This window comes from Nelumbo nucifera, chromosome 5 (genome assembly GCF_055504915.1).
Source record: "Nelumbo nucifera cultivar China Antique chromosome 5, China Antique-T2T, whole genome shotgun sequence".
In the NCBI taxonomy this organism is placed as follows: Eukaryota; Viridiplantae; Streptophyta; class Magnoliopsida; order Proteales; family Nelumbonaceae; genus Nelumbo; species Nelumbo nucifera.
Genome location: NC_142653.1, coordinates 23730527 through 23745298, shown reverse-complemented (window position 1 = coordinate 23745298; position 14772 = coordinate 23730527). Strand labels below are relative to the sequence as shown.

Below are 14772 nucleotides of genomic sequence, written 5' to 3'. Positions count from 1 at the left end.
GGAATTCTGGATTATGCATAAATGCTTGTTACTTATAGAACATGCCTCACACCAACCTCATAAAGTCATAAGCTATCACAATCATGTATAGAAGAAGCAGTGTGAGATTGGTGTGAGGTGTGTTGAGGACCAAATCCAAATTATTACTACCATGTGCCATCAAATGGCAAATAACAATTTCACCATAGACAAGACAAACAATCCATTTAGTCCATTGCTTTTCTTTCTATATATATACATATACTAGTAATTATGCGTATGCGTTGCACTTATGAATTAGATATCATATTTAGTATATAAATTGAAAATTAAAAAATGTAATAATATGATTAAAAATAAACTTAAATATTTATATTAAATGTGTACCTGTAGAAATTTTAAATTATAATAACAATTATTATTATTATTATTATTATTATTATTATTATTATTATTATTATTATTACAACAACTACTACTACTATTATTATTAAATTTTGTATTCCATTTTTATCTTAAATGAAATTTTTTTATTTTAATAATTATTTTTATTTAATACGATGATTATATAACATTATAAATGTTCCAAAATGTCTCTAACAAAAACTCTATACTTTTTATCTTTTGTGTCCTATCTTTTTTAAAATATTTATTATTCAATTATGACATCATGAGTTTCTTTTAAAAGTTAGATCATTGACCCACCATTTAAATAAGAAAATAGCTTTGCTTTTGGATTAATTTTAAATTATATATTTCATCCACATTATATACATATTTTTTACTTATCACACTTCATTTTTGTTTGACATAATTAATATATAATTTTTTATATTTTCTTTTGATTACTTGTACTTTTTATTATTTTTTAAATATTTATTATTTAACTATTATATCATCGATTAATCCATTTGACCCAGACCATTAACACATGATCCAAAAAAGAAAAGTATTTTGATTTCTAGGTTGACATTAAATTTTGTATTACAGTTTTGTTATTGATAAAATTTTATCTTATGTATAATATTTATTTTTGTTCAATATAATGAATGTATAATATTATATATGTATCCAATATTTTATTATTCATAAATATATAACATTATATCTTATGTATAACATTTATTTTTGTGATTCTTTGTATTTTTTATTTTTAAAAAAATTATTATTTGACTATGACATCATTTCATTTTTAGGTTAATTTTAATTTTGGCTTTCCAATTTCATCATTTACAAAAATACTTCTTACATTTCATACATATTTTTGTTCAGTATAATGAATATACAATATTAATGACACGCCCAGTTCTTTTTAATTTTTTGTATTATATATTTATTTATTTTAGTTTTTTTTATTTAATTATATCATTATTTATTAATGGATTTGACTCCAAATGGTTGAATTGCTTACCCACCACCAAGAGGGAAGAAAACAATTTTGTTTTCAAATTATTTTTTAAAATATTTATTTTTATATTATTAAAACTAATATTGTGGATTTAATTAGTACAATTTAATAATGAGAAAAATATAGGATTTAATAAGAGAATATATCTTAGAATGAGATTTAATGATAGATAATAGGAAAATAGTTTTACTTCCAATTAGTTTTAAATTTTACATTTCATTTCCATCATTAATAAAAACATTTTTTATTTATCATTAATGTTTTTCAACTTGTTGTTGACCTAGTCGATTGAATCGTTTGAATCATCACTCGGCCTTGATTCTAGGTTTGGTTCTATTGAAACTCCCTATTTTGGTTAAAACCCATCTAACTTGGACAATTCATTGACCTGTTTGACCCAGTAACCAAGTCTCAGGTTACGCACTTAATTATGTGCAAACTTTTGGAAGCCATAACTTTGTACTCCGATGTTTTATTGGGGTTATCTTTTTTTTTTTTTAGTAACTTTTCAAGATCAATACGTTCCAAGGGCATTATGCGCCTTGCCTTGCTATTTTTGTGAAAAAAAAAACTTTTTTTGGCCCAAAATTGCAATTTTTATTTTTTTATAAATAAAAATTTAAAACGGATTTTAAAAACATAAATAAAATGTAACATAATACATATATTATATGTAATATATGTAAAACATAACTATGATATATGTAAAACATAATTATACTATTTATTGGTAAAATATGTATTTTTACACAAAGTGTTGATGTAGAGTGGTTTAACTCGTCTGACCTTGACAGTCAAACTAGTGACCCGTGACCCGAAGGCAAAAGCGAGTTGGCCTCCGGGTCAATTTATAAAACATTGTTTATCATACTTATTATTGTTTAATATGTCAAATATATGATGTTAAAAACGTTTCCATTTTTTTAATTTCTATATTTTTTTATTTTATACATTTTTTAATTTTATTATTTGATTGTGGCAACATGGATTGGCCCATCTGACCCAAATGGCTTAATTTCTTACCACCACCTATATGGAAATACTATTTTTCTAGGCAGATTTTAAAATTACAAGTTTTTATTTAATTGAAATTATTAATTTATTATGTATGTATTTAATTATAGAATTTAATGATGAGAAGAAACAAAAAAGACTTAAATATATGACTAAATGAAGATGAATGCAAATTAATACCTTCAATGTTGGATTTAATGAGAGATAAATGAATACATTGAATATCTTAATTATTTACAACTCATTTAATATCAATAAATAATTACCCTATTTGCCCTCATTTTCTATCAATAAATTTAAATATAGAGGGGTCAATTTTGTCATCACAAAATTACAAAAATATTCATGAGGCTATTGTACTTTTTAAAGTAGTAACTCTCTCTCTCTCTCTCTCTCTCTCTCTCTCATATATATATATATATAGAACACATAGTTAGAGAATTATGTGTATATAGATTTTATATACAACTAGTGAGGACCTATGATGCACGAGCTTTATGAAGCAAATGTGAAACAATAGAAACACATAAGAGTAGCCATATTTGTATGTTTTTCGTCGTAACATTATAAAGTGATACCATCATAGTGAAGGATTATAGTGTTTAACTTTCTCCACAATTTATGATAACATTGAAATTAATTTTCCAAAACCTATGAAATTAATTTTAATTTTCATAAGTTATTGAAACTATGAATATATATTTACTAAGTCAAACAATTAATTGATATTTAATGAAATTAATTTTTAAAGTTACTGAAATTGAAATTAATTTTCAAAAAATTATTGATTTGAACAATTAGTGAGAATATGAATAAGTAATTATTACTAAAAATATAAATTAATTGATATTTAATGAATTTTCTATAATTAGTAAAAGTGGAATTAATATTTTCAAATATATAAATGAAAAAAAGTGACACCTTAAAATCTATAAAACAAAATCCTCACTTAAATGAATGAATTTAAGATATTCAAAATGTGTTAATTGAAATGATGCAGGTCAGGTCCGGTTAAAAAATTATAGGTTTTTGAGTCGGGTTGGGTTAAAAACGTTAGAGGATTGGGTTAGGGTAGAGACAACTCATGTAGACCCGACCCATACACATCCCTGCCTAGGAGTGAGCATGGACCGGTTCTACTCGACTCCATAAGAGAACCTAGAACCTATCCTATAGGGAACGGTTCCAAATTTTTAGAATCGGAACATACCCTGTAAAAATTGGTTCTAGGATCGTTTCTGATCTTTGTGGTCCCGAAGCAACAATGATTTATCCCCATAGAGAAGCAAAACAGAAGCCTGGGCGAAAGTACCACTCCAAAGTCGATATGTAAGAATTCTATATAACGTCAATACCTCTACCACAGAATGAATATTTTGTTAGAATAATAAAAACAAAAATACAAACCAAACATTAAAGTTATGTCCCTGTCTTGCCGAAAACAAATAATGAAAAAGAAATACATTTCACAGGCAGTTTATGTGGCAAACAATATTGTTCTCGTGGAGATTTAAAAACTCGTTTTTCGTTCATCCAATACATCATATTTTAATTTTTATTTATATAAAGAAAAAAAAAATACATTACATATGATATATCCATCTTTGTCTTCTTAAAAGTTAAAACCCAAAACCCTCTTTCTCATGTTACAGTCGTGAAGATATATAAGCTTAAATATGACCCCAAGTAAGTTATCCCAAAAACCAAAAATAACAAAAACACGACCCCAAGTAAACAAATTGAGGCCTCTCCCATTCCCAGTCTCTTGTGACGAGCCCGGCTATATATTTACAATCATAAATCTTAGCCACCCACCCATTGCACAAATCGCCTTAAGCCACGTGTCACCCATACCGCATTGTTTCTGGTTACAAAACGTGTCCATCACCGAGTATTGACACGTTGAAACGAGATATACGGTCGATTTGGCTTCCGACTTTACCTGCCTTTAATTTGATTAGAAGCGCGTCGACGGGAAGCACTCCGGAAAGATAAACCCTTCCGGCAGGTTTAGTTGTTGCATGGCGGCCAGCTGTTGTAAATCCGGAGATTGCTCGTACAGCCTCCAAACCTTCACCGATTTGTCAAGGCTGCCGCTGTAGAGGATCCACCGTGGATCATCAGGTGTTGATTCAGGATCGTGTTCCACAGCTAGGCACTTAACGGGGCCATTGTGTCCCGTTAGCACCGAAAGGCACGTGTGAAATCCACCCTCCCTCCTCCACACGCATATCGTCTTGTCTGCGGATCCGCTAATGAGGAGGCTCCCGGCCGCCGTTAGACAGAGGACGGCCATCTTATGGCCCTTCAGGACCCCACCGTGAGAGAGATTTTTCTCACGCTCCCAGAAGTTCACAAGTCCATCCGACGAACCACAATAAACGACGGAAGTCACTGTGCTAACGGCTAACGCCGTTACTGCGCATTCTTGTTTCAGCAACGTCTTATCAAGGGCGTGTTTCGTCCCTTTTCCGTGTAACTGCCTCCGCCAAGCTTTGACGGTGCCGTCAGCAGACCCCGTGAAGACTAAACCCTCAAAGCCAGCAACGACCGAGTTAACCGCGTCGTCGTGAGCGTTGATGGACTCCAAGCATTTGGAGTCCGATATCCTCCACACTTTGAAGGTTTTATCCCAAGATGCCGAGTACATAAGTTCTTGATCTTCATTCATGCTCAGACAGGAAATCGCGTCGAAATGCTTGATCCAGAGCCCGTTCTTATGACGTTTGACCTCAACATAATTGTTGGGATTCATGGAGCTCTTGATGAAGTCCTTGAGAGTCGGCAGAGATCCAACGCGCTTATGAACACTGGGATTCTTGGCGGAGACCTTCCACACTCGAATCTTGCCGTCCTGATGACCGGTGAAAATCTTCTGCCCGGAGATAACAATTGCTTTAACTAATCCACTGTTAGATTTAAACCCAGAGTATTCCTTCTGGTTCTTCCAGACGCGGATGTTCTTGCTATCTGATCCAGTGTACAACAAGTCACCGGTAGCGGCCAGGGAGTAAATGTGGCCTTCTTCGCGGACGAGGGATCCGATCAACCCGTTGGTAGGGAATTTCTCATCGAAGGGAGTGAGAGGAGAGGTTCTTGACCATGGAGACTTGGCATAAGGAGAAGTGCTCTGATTATTCCATGGAGACGTGTTGTAGGGAGAGCCTTCTAAACTCATTTGGTTATCGCAGTAACCGGGGCTTGCTGCAGAGGAGCTGCTGTTGTGTGACGAGAAATCCTCTTCGTTGGATGTGGTGGGCATGCTTGGATTAGTTTGTAAGATATTGCCGAATTTAGATCGTTGCAGACTGTTCGATTCAACGAGCACGGGGCCTCCGTTCTCGTATCTCATTCTGCTTATTCAACCCCACTCATTGGGAAGAGAAATTGATAATCAAGGCCAATTGGAGGGGTGAGACTCAATAAACAATGAAAAGGGAAGAAGAAGAAGAAGAAAATCGACCGTGAAGAAAGCCGAAAGCTTCGAAAAAAAGAGGAGGGAGGTGAGAAATCGAATAGAAGGCGCGAGCGAGAGAGGACCGTGAGGAGAATAGTAGTAGCAGGAGAAAAGTGAATAATAGAAATAGAAGAACTAAAGGCGGGAGGAGGGTGAACGCGTATATATAAACGTCAGAGACGAAAGAGCAGCAGATAGCTGGAAGGATCTGATTGAGACACGTGTAAGGAAGAAACGTGATCTTTACGATTGGAGAGATCTCCCCGGCCCGGTAAACCATCTACGCCGGTGATAGATAGGTAGTAGTAAGGATGGTTGTTATTTTTGGATAGGGAGCCGTTAGGATTGTAGGGTAGCTACTTTACGCTTCACACGGCCATTTCTAGAAGCAAACGTGGAACTTGGAATGTCTAATTCTCACACATGAGATATCCCAATACGGCAATACAGAACCAGCCCTTTGACCTTCCAATTCCATTTTCTTAACAGGTTACAGGTGTGAACTTGACCTTTGACCCAATCTAATGATTTCTGTGTCCTCTCAAATTATCATCTAATATGGTCGGAGCTAGAGGGTATTTATGTAAAGATCTTAGGTTATGTACTTATGTAGACCCTCCCCGGAAGTTAAAAGATTAAATTTGTTGGGAAGCTAATGACTGATATGTCCCTCTTCAGAATATATTATATATAATACACCACTGTTCAATGGATTAGTGGATTTAACAATAATTAATGTCTGAGCGACGACCCATTATTTTTTTTTCTTTTTTTTTTTGTGTGGCCAATAAAAATCTAATAACGAATGACCGTAAATTAATTGTAATGGCCGGCCATTGCCCCAAATCGTTTTCGTTATGTAGACTGTCAAGACCTGGTTGATAAATTGGATTGATTTTAGAACCCTATAATATAATATGTTGCAACCATTGACGCCCTAATCACCACGGCAGTCAAGCTTCAAGCTTCACCTCAGAAATTACTTGGTGTCACTGCCCAATGCGTTAATAACTTATTTCAGTCCAGAGACTGGTAGCTCTTCCGTTCAGTCAGTGGCCGAGGCTTTAGATTAGGCCATCCCATGGAGCTCTGGGGACTGGGGGCAGGCATTAATGTGCAAGACCACGACAGTGAAAGGCGACGTTCTAACTCTCAAGCGGGATATCTCCAATTCCGATTCATGGACTGTGGATGAGAGTTCGGCCTCCTCACCTATATACAAACATTTAAGGTTAAAAGTATAGATAAGATACGCATACTAGCAGTATCATATCCGTATTTAGAAACGGTTACAATTTTATTTTTTTTAGTTTTTTTTTTTTTTTGGTTTTTTAGAAAATTAAAAATATATTTTTTATTATTAAAAAAAGTTAGGATTCCGAAACTCGTGCGTAACAAGTATTTACTAGGTAGCTTAGAGAAAGTTGAACTGGCCGGGTCTATTCCATTTCAGTTCAGGTGCCTTTCTTTGTGGGAAGGTAGTCTGGACTAGTTTGTCCATATTTAAAAGATTAGAATGGCAAACGGGTAAATCGTCAAGGGCGGAGGTAGTCCCCCCCCCTGGCTTCAAAATCTCGACATATATGATTTCTCCACTCCGCTATCGTTGTTTCCCACTTTCCCCTCATGACCTCATCCATGTATATTTGCACTCCTTCCTAATGCATGTTAGATCTGTATGTCTATGTTTGTTTGCGGTGTAATTAAATACTCCGGGCATTTGTCAATCGATGTAAAATTGTACTCATGATAAGGTTTAGCATCGAAAATTAATGAAAATATAACATGATAAAATTGTTATAAATATTTACATTGATAATTACACTTTTTACTTTATAACATTTCACAATTTTCAACTAATGTTGAATTCCATCAATATATTTTTACATCGATAAATATTTACATTATATTCAAATGTTATAGATTGATAACTCTTAAGAGAGGAGAGAGAGAATTGGCTATCATAGAGTAGCTCGTAGAGCTCATAGAAGGGTAGTGTGAGGGGAGAAGGGTTTATGAAAAGATGTTGGTGGTGGGAGGATTTGGGAGAGCATCTTTTGGGGAAGGAGGGAACCCTGTTAATTATCCTCTCTATTGTTTATATCTTCTGTTTGTTAAATTCTAAAATCTTCTATGAAGAGTGTTAGCCATTATACACTCTTACTCGGCTTCGATTTGCATGAACCAAACCAGGTCAATGGTAGTTAATTTGGAACTCAATCTCCTGGCATCCGTTAAGCGCCGCTTTTCAAAAGAGCTTATCCTAAGGAAGAAAAGGAAGTTTAAGAGGCATACATTATTTAGTAAAATTAAAAGGTATTTAATTTAGGGTATTCCAAGTTGTTCAGCAGCAAAGGCTATTAGCCTATTACGGTATTACCTAATTTTCAAGACGAATATAAGGACCATGGCTACACCGAAAACGCTGCTTTTAGGTTCACACACAATCACACCCTAGCGCGCCCAGTCCAATATGTCAATGGTCTAATTACTTACAATTTTTAAAAGTTCGGCTGGTAGAAAGCCCACGGCCCACCCCCCACCTACAATGAAGAAATCAGTGGCATAGCGATTTTCCGGACGCATCCGGCCAGCCGCCACGTAACAAGACCTTAGTTGGGTGATTTCCTCTTCCGATACGTAGCCACAAGAAGATAGGACCACCACTAAAATGCTGCCATGTGTCAAATTCCTACATGGGCTTACGTTACCGCGACACCTTTGATAGTTTAACGTCATCACCTGAGACTTAAAAGTGAACGTGTTAGCCTGTTAGGTACTTGCTAAACGACGATTTACGTAATAAAAGCGCTTACCTGAGTTGAACAATTGAATTAGTGTTAGTTTGGTTTGAAATGTTTACAGCACAAAAGACACTTGGCAGCTTATGTGGGACAAGGAGCACCCCATAACCCTTATCCACCCGAATATTATTTGAAATTACTGTAATCGGGTTTCATATTCATTCATGTAAAATATATTGGTTATATTTTTATGTTATTCATTAAACCCGGTAGTAATAGCAATTATTAGTAGTGCTGCTATTTTTATCGTTTTATTTAGGATAAATTGTAGACTTTTATCTTGTATTTTGGGTCTACTCTCACTTTGGTATTTAAATTTCAAAAAGTATTAATCAATATATCAACTCCTCAAAACATCACAATTTAGTTCAGAATTGTTAACCGTCGTTAAGTGGTATGTAAAAGGACAAGATGTTTTTGCATGTCATCTAAATTTTTTTATTAATTGTCTAAATAATCAAATTTCTTTGGATTGGTAGTGGCTTTAGGGTTGTTCACCATTGCTTTGGTTTATGATTTTTAAGAAAGAAGATGACGAATAATGTCTTATTTTGAAGAATAATTTTGATATTTTCAAAAATTTTAAATCATACATGTCATCATATAATATAGATAACCGACAAACTATTGACAGAGATTAAATTGGGACGTTTTGGAAATTTAGGTATTAGATTAACATGTTTTGAAATTCGGATACCAAAATTAAAATATACGCAAAATACAAGATACTAATTTATAATTTACACTTACAAGTTCTTACTTAAGCATTGCATCTTTAGAACATCATGCTTATCCACCTTTTATTCCCGGTTGAAAATGATCACTTAAGCTAATTCTCTTTAAATGCCACTCAATTTTATTTCTTGCTCCAACTTTAAGTGTGTTGGGACGTTTATTGTGTTTGATTTGACAAATAATAAGAGACAAATTCAAAGTTGAGGGAAGGTTGTTGTCAAACCCAACATAGCCTCAGGTCTAATCAGCAAGGGTTCTTTAGGCTCCATTTTTTTAACCAGAAATGTGGTCTAAGTTAAAATATTTCAATCATAGGTTCCCACTTCCTCTTTTGCAATAAAAAAACTCATTTGTTTTCTGTTCCTTTACATGGAAACAAATGCAACTTTATTAGTCTTAAACTCAAACAGAATTTAACGTATATAGGTTGCAAAAGATGTTATTAACTTATTGGATTAGATGTAAAACCCTTTTGATGTCTGGGTCACGGGTTGAATAGTTCAACCATTTGTCTTGTCTTCTGTTCTCTCTCATGAATCATGTTCTTCGTGCGTTCCTTTTCCTTTTAATTTTTAATAAAATCTCACCATTTCAAAATAAACTTGAAATAATGAGTATCATATATTGGTTATAAAATTATTAATTTGGCTAAATTATTTCTAAGAACTGAGCAACAAAAAAAAAAAAAAACTCTTAGGATGTGTTTGGTTGCAGCTCCAATTTATTTATAATAGTACAAAATGCATGAGAGTGCAAATATAAAAAAATGCAAATTCTTGTTTAATTTTGTTTTGGATTTTACTGTATTCTAATTCATGTCTTAATTTACTTTGTTTATACTACAATCAAACAAAATAAAACTAAAATTTGAAACAAAAATAGGCCAGAATTTATGCTCAAATCATTTGCATTGCCATGATTTTTCATCAATACAAATTTATTCGCATTACAACCAAACACAGCCTTAATGGCAAAAGTTGGTTTGGATGTTGTATGTTTATTGAACAGTTATAGGTTCAACTCTTATAGAAAATATATTTTTAAGCCATTTCATTCATGATATATAATATAAAGCATTTTTTGGTTTATTTTATTAAATAATATACAATATTTTGATGATTTTAGTTTAATATTAATGATAATCAACATCCAAAATTTAAATTTGATACATAAAATTCAATTCAAATCCAAGCATTAGTGGATCAAATTAGATTAGTCGTATCTGATTTGATCATATCTCTTTACAGGTTGCAGTCTTACGACCAACCTCCACTGTAGATCCATTAATGTGTCTATGTGTCTAACTGTCGAACCTCCCCAGTCCTTTAGCTCTTATCTTGTTGCTTTGATTTCTCATGTATTGTTGACTTCGGAGCACAAGTTGGCTATAAAGGCAGACAATTGGATCTTTGAAGTTGATGGGGGGGGGGGGGGGGTTACGAGTCTCAGAACGCTGATGCAAAGGAGTCTGGTCGTATTCATAAGCTGAAAAGACCACAAATAAATTCAAGCCCTTGGAAGGTCAGAAAGGAGAAATTACCCCATGGCCCAGGCCTCAAAGTTCTTATCTGATATTTAGTTATAGGAAAAGGAATAATTTTATAAATATGTGACTAAACAAAACATGTTATAATAACGGGAAATTAAGGGCTAGTATGTTTGTTTACAGAGTCAGTAGAAACAAAATATCCCTTGGCCTACTCTTCTCGTCATGTGTGAATGGTCATCACTAGGGTCCTTAAGGTTGAATATTGTCCGTGACAGTTCAGATAGTAGTTAAAATGGGTTTGCGTCTTTGTCCATGTCGCTTTCTTTTATTTCCACATATTAGTTGTCTATTTGAAAAAGGGAAATAATCTGTTATGATGTCTTTCGAGTTTAAAGTTTCATTTACATTGCTAATAGAATTTTTCAAATCAAACCAATTACAATTTGATACGATTGTTAATACAGTTTGAGCCATTCTATTTGGCTTAATCTAATTAGAAAGCCCAAACAATATATAGACATGCATAAATATTATTTTACAGTTTGATTTGGCTTCTAAAATGTAGGAAATTGAACCAAACTGCAAGTTTTGGTTTGGTTTGATTCAATTTGGTGGTTTGGAGCATATATGAATACCTCTTAATTACTAGCGTAAGGGCATGTTATATGAACATATGCAAGGAAGACTCAGTTGAATTTGGCTTTGATTAGTGCAAATATGTACTCTCTCCAAACTGAGCTTAAAGATAAAGATATAAAGTCAATATTATATAATCAAATTAAAGTATTTAACTTTATAACCTGTATCAAAACTGAAGCAATTATCCGTTTTATATATCATCACATTATCAAAATTCACAAATAATTGGGAAAGGCGGAGGAGGGATTGGTTTTGGTCAAAGCTCCTAGTATCGAATCTAGAATTACTCCTAGTAGAATAGGAAAATGTTCCTGATGTACGGCTGCAATATAGTGGGAGGTGGGTGTTCACCCCATTTTGTAAGGAGGAAATTTGAACTCTTTCCATTGTTATACATTTATTGCACCATAGATTTATCATTTTATCATATACCCAAAAAGAGATTTACTATTTTTTTTGTTTGATAACATAAGGCTACATAGGAGTTCGAATATGCCCCTCACGCCCCAAAAACGTCCTACAGCATCATAAGACGACGCATGTCCTCCCTCGGGAGCCTCCGCCTCCTGCGGACCTAATGGGACGACCATTAGCTTGTCCTGTTAACTCCCATTTCGCCCCACATACCCGTTGAAGCTTGTCGAGTTCGAGTTCCATCTTTTGACGTCAACGATCATTCTGACAGATACTCCAGAGGTACGTTTCCCTCTTTAGTCTCAGTTCTGATCTGTCTCTCACTGTTCTATCTTGACCTGCGCTTTCTGAAACTCATTGCCCCATCCGCACTTGTATCTACCGGAACGGGGAGTACGCACCTTTTGCGAAGTTAAAAAATAAAAAAAAGAAAAATTGAGAAAAACAGATCTGAGAATGTTACAACTAAGAGTAAAGAGGAAAACATACCTCCGGTATATCTACTGGAACGATCAACGGCGTCGAAAGAGGGAACTCGAACTCGGCAAACCCTGGCGGGTTTCAAAGAGCACAGGTCGAGAGATCGAGTGAGAGACTGAGATTCGAGAGAGAGGAGGGAGATATGAATACATACTTTTTGGGCAAAATGAGAGGTAACGGACTGAGCTAACGGCTGTCCCATTAGCTCAGCACAAGGCAGAGGCACGCAGTGTGTGGGAGGACACACGACGTCTTGTGTGGGGTGCAAGGGGCGGTGGGGGGTGGGAGGGGGGCAGATTCAAACTCGCTACATAGCTGCCAAGGTAGTAACCTGACCTCTAATCTCCGCTAGGAATAGATAGAAAATCTACCAACTGAGTCACCATTAGCAGTAGGGTTGTTCACAAGTCAGATTTAGATTTGGACAGAGTGCCTTATATGCACATCCTATCATGTATTGGGAATATCTTTCGTGCTTATCAATTATTATTCACGGGAGATGCTCTCAATGCACATAGATGTACATGTGAGACGCCCATTTGTGAAGAGCAAATCCCGTCTCTAGGACAGGGTGTCCTAAGGTTCAAAGTATTGATATGATAGGCATTGTCTCTTTTAGGGTCCAAAACACCTATTTACAGGTGTTTCTGGGAACCCCTCTTTTAATAAAAAAATATATGTAAACCAAATTTTGAAAAGAAACTAAATAAAACATAAAAAGTGCATGATTTAACTTAACAATACACTTCTGCCAATATACTGAGGTGTATCGATACTTTGAACATTGGGGTGTCTAGTCTTGAAGTGATTATTAATCAGAAAAAAAAAAAAAGCATAGGCCTAAAACTTTATTATTCCTAAATAATAAACAAGATAATAGAGTCTGACCGTAGATCCAATTATACTAACATCTATATTTGTTTACTTAAAACCTGAATTTTGATAATATAGCCAAAATAAAATTCACATCAAAATAATATACAATTTCAAACAAAAAATATAATAAAAATTATTATTATATATACATATAATAAATTCAATAATCTATACAAACAAGAACGAGAACTTACCCAATTATTAGACAAAATCAATAAACCAAAACCTGCATAATTGGTTTGGTCGGTTCCATTGACAGCCCTAACCACCATCAGTTTGGTGGTTTACCATTTTTCTTTAACACTTACACTTTATTTCCCTCCTTAGCATGTTACATAATAAATTTGGCATTGAATTCCATCTTATTGACAAAAAAAAAAAGAAAAGCATGGATTCATCATCCATTGTTAAAAGTGATAGTACCTATTATTTAAATGGAGAAATACAGAAAGGTCTAATGCAGATTTCTGATTTCCACTGTAAAGTTATAAACATTCAAAATGTCAAAAACTTTCATTCTATACATCAATGCCTGCCTGTGAATTGGCATCAATTCTGAACTTTCACCCACCCCAACTGTACTCTAGGCCTAAAAATTCCGACCTCAGGCTAATTGACATTCTTCCTTATTTAAAAGGACCGGAAGTTTTTTCTCAAAAAGGCAACATAAGAAAGTGGAGTTCAACTTTGGTCAGTGCAACACCAATTCGAACAGCCTTTATAGCCTTGCATTAAGAATATCTCCGTATTTTTGTGCTTTATTTCATGGAGAAATATTTTCAATACAAGGCTGTAGGAGGCTGTTCAGATGGTGTAAACACGAACAAACGGACTTCTATTAACCGAAGCCGATCTCAAGAAATGATACCACTATTGTCTAAAAGAGGAGATGATACATGTACAAAAATGAAAGAGAATGATTGTTCAACTCATCATCATAATTCTTAGCCCCACCATATAGTTGGCGTAAATGTTAACTCAGAATTAATACCAATACATAGTGGCATTCATGTTTAGAATGAAGTATTTAACATTTTGAATTATTGTAGATTTGCAATAAAATTTAGAATTTTGCAATAGATTACAGTATACTTTTCCAAAAAAAAATAATATATGGTTTATTTGCATTTGCTAATAAATATTAACAAAACAATATAATCCACGAAACCAACTATCAACTTTTTAATCAAACGAAGCAAACAAGAAGAATAGGACAAGAAATGTACCATGCAACCACTTGGCGTGCTCAGTGAGATTTCCTTCAGTCATTTCAGGGTTCATGTTTCTATTTTCTTTATTTATTGTGCTCCATAAACCATTAATTCAGTCATGGTTCCGGTCCTTCCGGACAGGTGCTTAGGATTTCTTAATCACGTAACTGGCTAAGATATCAATGAAAACGACGTTGCTCTACCATATTACCTGTCACTCTGTCACCTGGAATGAGCTAAACTCGGATTTCATCTTCAAGACCGTG

At 34.3% G+C, this 14772-nt stretch overlaps 1 pseudogene across 1 annotated transcript; it reads right to left on the bottom strand.

The window, feature by feature from the left end:
* Positions 1–3922: 3922 nt before the first annotated feature.
* On the bottom strand, positions 3923–6458 carry LOC104595826 (protein JINGUBANG pseudogene; annotated as a pseudogene). The gene has a single exon (XR_016075893.1). The product of XR_016075893.1 is annotated as a protein JINGUBANG pseudogene (transcript).
* Positions 6459–14772: the final 8314 nt, after the last annotated feature.